Below are 5,963 nucleotides of genomic sequence, written 5' to 3'. Positions count from 1 at the left end.
CCTAAACAGTGGAAACCCCCCAATTGTAACTCCAACCCTAACCCCAACACACCCCTAACTCTAATCCCAATCATATCTCTAGCCCCAAACCTAACTTTGGCACCAACCCTAGCCCTAACCCTAATGGGAAAATGGAAATAAATAAATTTTTTTTATTTTATTATTTTTCCCTAACTAAGGGGGTGATAACAGGGGGTTTGATTTACTATTTATGGCGGTTTTTATATTTGGCAGCTGTCATACGCTAAAAGACGCTTTTTATTGTAAAAAATAGTTTTTGCATCACCACATTCTGAGAGCTTTAATTCTTCCATATTTTGGCCCACCAAAGTCATGTGATGTCTTGTTTTTTGCCGTACCAATTGTTGGTACCTTTTTCGGGCACGTGACATTTTTTTTATCACTTTCTATTCCGATTTTTGAGAGACAGAATGAGCAAAAATTTGGAGCTTTTATAGAATTAAAACTATTTTATAGAAAAAAATAATTATTTTGGCATCGCTTTATTCTGCGAGCTATAACTTTTTTATTTTTTCACTAATGACGATGTATTGTGGCTCGTTTTATGCGGGACAAGATGACTCTTTCAGCGATACCATGGTTATTTATATGTTTTTTATCGCGTGTTATTTCACTTTTTGTTCGGCAGCATGATGATAAAGCATTGTTTTTTGCCTTTTTTTATGGTGTTCACTAAAGGGGTTAACTAATGGGACAGTTTTATAGTTCGGGTCTTTATGGACGCGGCGACACCAAATATGTGTACTTTTATTGTAGATTTTCTTTTAAATTCAAATATTTATTTAGTGATTTAACCCCTTCGCACCCGAGCCTGTTTTTGCCTTCGTGACCGGGCCAATTTTTTCAATTCTGACCAGTGTCACTTTATGAGGTCATAACTCTAGAACGCTTCAACGGATCCTGCTGATCCTGACATTGTTTTCTCGTGACATATTGTACTTCATGATGGTGGTAAAAAATTTTAGATATGATCTGCACTTATTGGTTAAAAAAATCAAAATTTGGCAAAAATGTAGAAAATTTTGCAATTTTCAAACTTTTAATTTTTATGCCCTTAAATCAGAGAGTGATATCGCACAAAATAGTTAATAAATAACATTTCCCACATGTCTACTTTACATCTGCACAATTTTGGAAACATAATTTTTTTTTTTTAGTAAGTTATAAGGGTTAAAAGTTGACCAGCGATTTCTCATTTTTGCAACAAAATTTGCAACACCATTTTTTTTAGGGACCACCTCACATTTGGAGTGAGTTTGGGGGGTCAATATGACAGAAAATACCCAAAATTGACACCATTCTAAAAACTGCACCTCTCAATGTACTCAAAGCCACATTCAAGAAGTTTATTAACCCTTCAGGTGCTTCACATGAATGAATGGAATATGGAAGGAAAAAATAAACATTTAACTTTTTTTCACAAACATTTTACTTCAAAACCATTTTTTTTTATTTTCACAAATGTAAAAAGAGAAAATGAACCACTAAATTTTTTGTGCAATTTCTCCCGAATACGCCAATACCCCGTATGTGGGGCTAAACCACTGTTTGAGCACACGGCAGAGCTCAGAACGGAAGGAGTGCCGTTTGACTTTTTCAATGTAGAATTGGCTGGAATTGAGATCGGATGCCATGTCGCATTTGGAGAGCCCCTGATGTACCTAAACAGTGGAAACCCCCCACAAGTGACCCCATTTTGGAAATTAGACCCCCCCAAGGGACTTATCTAGATGTGTGGTGAGCACTTTGAACCCCCAAGTGTTTCACTAAAGTTTATAATGTAGAGCCGTGAAAATAAAAAAAAATCATTTTTTTTCCACAAAAATGATCTTTAAGCCCCCAATTTTTATTTTCACAAGGGTAACAGGAGAAATTGGACCCTAAGAGTTGTTGTCCAATTTGTCCTGAGTACGCTGGTACCGCCATATGTTGGAGAAAACTACTGTTTGGGCACACGGTGGGGCTCGGAAGGGAAGTAGTGACGTTCTGAAATGCAGACTTTGATGGAATGGTCTGTGGGTGTCATGTCGCGTTTGCAGAGCCGCTGATGTACCTAAACAGTGGAAACCCCCCACAAGTGACCCCATTTTGGAAACTAGACCCCCCAAGGAACTTATATAGATGTGTGGTGAGCACTTTGAACCCCCAAGTGTTTCAGTAAAGTTTATAATGTAGATGCGTGAAAATAAAAAAATCATTTTTTTTCCACAAAAATGATCTTTTAGCCCCCAATTTTTATTTTCACAAGGGTAACGGGTGAAATTGGACCCTAAGAGTTGTTGTCCAATTTGTCCTGAGTACGCTGGTACCCCATATGTGGGAGAAAACTACTGTTTGGGCACACGGTGGGGCTCGGAAGGGAAGTAGTGACGTTCTGAAATGCAGACTTTGATGGAATGGTCTGCGGGCGTCATATTGCATTTACAGAGCCCCTGATGTACCTAAACAGTGGAAACCCCCAATTCTAATTCCAACCCTAACCCCAACACACCCCTAACCCTAATCTCAGCCCTAACCATAACCCTAACCACAAACCTAACACCAACACACCCATAACCTTAATCCCAGCCCTAGCCCTAGCCCTAACCCTAACCCTAGCCCTAGCCCTAACCCTAACCCTAGCATTTTTTTTTTTTAACTTTTTTTTTTATTTTTGTCACAAGATCGCTGCCCTGCGATCTGACTCATAGTAACGCCACTTCACCTCTGATCATCTGTCAGTGTGAGATCAGAGGAGAAGCAGCGTTACTATGTAACAAGATCGCTGCCTGGCACATAATAACGCGACTTCTCCTCTGATCTCACAATGACAGATGATCAGAGGTGAAGCAGCGTTACTGTGTGACAAGATCGCTGCCTGGCACAGCTGTGCCAGGCAGCGATCAGCTGTGCCAGGCAGCGATCTAGTCACACAATAACGCTGCTTCACCTCTGATCAGCTGTCAGTGTTAGATCAGAGGGAGAAGCCGCGTTACAATGAGGGAGATCGCCGGGAAACAAGCAGCTTTCCCAGCGATCGCTCCCATTGGCTGCTGTGACGCTGACGTCATCGGGACCTGAACCAATCAGGTCTCGATGACGTCGGGGGTCCCAGCATGCATTGCGCACCGGGATCCCCGCATTGGAAGGTATGTGGGGGTCCTGGGGGGCACAAAACCGCCGACAGTAGATAAACGTCGGCGCTGCACAAAGCCCAGCAAGCGCCAACGTTTATCTACTGTGGGCGGTCGTGAAGAGGTTAATAAATATTGATTTCTTAATTATTTTTGATTATTTTTTTTTATTTTTGATTATTTAAAATATTTTTACTATTAGTTAATTTTTTTTTTATTTAATTCTTACTTTTACACTTTGTCCCACTATGGGACAATCATTTTGTGCAGGCTGATCGCTTCTATAGCATGCAGATGAAGCAGCGTCCCCTTGCTATAGAAACTGTCAGCGCTGCACTTTCTGCACACTGACCTGAGCGGCTTCTTGACATGCACTGCGCATGACAGGAAGCTTCTCAGCACTGGAGACCCGGATGTCATCATGACAACATCAGGTCTCCATGGCAGCGATCGGGACTCCGTGGCATGATCTTCGATCCAAAGGCATAGAGGCTGTCAGCCCCTGTGCCGGCTCATGTACGCTGCGATCATGTTTGATCCCAGTGTTTCGGTGGTTAAAGTGCCGGGAGCGGTCCGTGACCGCTCCTGGCACTTAGTGCCCGTGTCAGCTGTGAGAATCAGCTGACACCCGGCCACGATCGTACGCACTCTCCCCGAAGGACGGCCGATCGCACATGACATATTATCCCGTCCTTGTCAAAATAAGGAATTGGTTGCACTCAATTGCATTAAGGCATATGAAATATGAAATATATGAAATGTGAATAGCATAATGGCTTTTGGAATTTAGAAAAAACATATGAGATACTTAGCACAAAATTTGGCTAAAAGATGTGAGCCCATTCACCAACGTCAAGGTGATCTCAATGAACGGGTCATCTGTCATTTGTATGTTAGCTTTCTGACTGAGCACTCCGCCCTTCATCAAGCTGTGATTTTAATTACATCCAATCACTTTTTGGTTCTTAGCCTCCTATAAATATTTATCTTGTTATTAGCCAGTAGTTCATAGAATCATAGAATCGTAGAGTTGGAAGGGACCTCCTGGGCCATCTGGTCCAACCCCCTGCTCAAAGCAGGATTTGCTAAATCATCCCAGTCCGATGTCTGTCCAGCCTCTGTTTGAAGACTTCCATTGAAGGAGAACTCACCACTTCTCGTGGCAGCCTGTTCCACTCATTGATCACTCTAACTGTCAAAAAGTTTTTTCTAATATCTAATCTGTGTCTCCTCCCATTCTGTTTCATCCCATTGCTTCTAGTCTTTCCTTGTGCAAATGAGAATAAAGTTGATCCTTCTACAATGTGACAGCCCTTTAGATATTTGTAGACAGCTATTAAGTCTCCTCTCAGTCTTCTGTTTTGCAAACTAAACATTCCCAAATCCTGCAACCTTTCCTCATAAGACAGGGTTTGCAGACCAGTCACCATTCTGGTCGCTCTTTTCTGAACTTGCTCCAGTTTCTTGATGTCTTTTTTAAAATGTGGTGCCCAAAACTGGACACAATATTCCAGATGAGGTCTGACCAAAGAGGAGTAGAGGGAAATAATGACTTCACGTGATCTAGACTGTATGCTTCTGTTAATACATCCTAGAATTGCATTTGCCTTTTTTGCTGCTGCATCACACTGTTGACTCTATTCCTCCCATTCTATATATGCTTTTTTCATTTTTATTGCCCAGATGTAGTACTTTGCATTTTTCCTTGTTAAAAACCATTCTGTTAGTTGCTGCCCACTGCTCCAGTTTATTTATATCGTTTTGAATCCTCTCTCTCTCTTCTCTAGTATTAGCTATCCCTCCTAGCTTTGAGTCATCAGCAAATTTAATCAGTTTACCCTCAATTCCTTCATCTAAATCGTTGATAAAGATGTTGAACAATACAGGGCCCAGGACAGAGCCCTGTGGTATCCCACTTGAGACATTCTTCCAACTGGATGTGCCGCCATTTACGACCACTCTTTGGGTCCGATCACTAAGCCAGTTATGAATCCACCTAACATTTGCCTTGTCCATTCCATACTTAGTCATTTTTTCAATAAGGATTGTATGAGAGACTTTGTCAAATGCTTTGCTGAAGTCAAGATATACTATATCTACAGCATATCCCTGATCCACCCAATCAGTGATTCCGTCATAGAAGGAAATTAAGTTAGTCTGACATGACTTATTAGTTACAAACCCATGCTGACTCTGTTTAATCACTTCATTCTTATCCAGGTACTGACATACATGTTGTTTAATAATTTGTTCAAAGATCTTTCCTGGTATAGAAGTCAGACTTACCGGCCAATAGTTGCCTGGGTCCACCTTCTTCCCCTTTTTGAAGATAATAACAACATTAGCTCTTCTCCAGTCTTCTGGGACTTCTCCTGTTCTCCAAGAATTTTCAAAGAATATGGAGAGTGGTTCAGAAATTTCTTCTGCTATCTCCTTCAGTACTCTGGGGTGTAATTCATCTGGACCTGGAGACTTGAATTCATTTAGGTTAGCTAAGTGTTTCCTCACTATCTTTCTGTTTATAGATATCCTGGATTATTCTATTCCCTTAATAGGACAGTGAAGAACAGTTGATGTTACATTTCCTTTCTGAGAGAAAACAGATGCAAAATAGGAATTTAAAAGTTCGGCCTTCTCAACATCCTGTCTTACCATTTCATCATTTTCATCCTTAAAAATCCTATAGCATCTTTGACTTTTCTTTTACTTTTGACATATCCCCAAAATCCTTTATTATTGCTTTTTACATCTCTTGCAAGCCTCAATTCATTGTCAGCTTTAGATAATCTGATTTGTGCCCTGCAGGTTCTGCAGACAGCATTATATTCT

The sequence above is a fragment of the Dendrobates tinctorius genome, unplaced genomic scaffold (assembly GCF_039654945.1).
Source record: "Dendrobates tinctorius isolate UK_male_01 unplaced genomic scaffold, ASM3965494v1 ptg000157l, whole genome shotgun sequence".
Classification (NCBI taxonomy): Eukaryota; Metazoa; Chordata; class Amphibia; order Anura; family Dendrobatidae; genus Dendrobates; species Dendrobates tinctorius.
Note: the sequence above shows the minus strand (reverse complement) of the source record.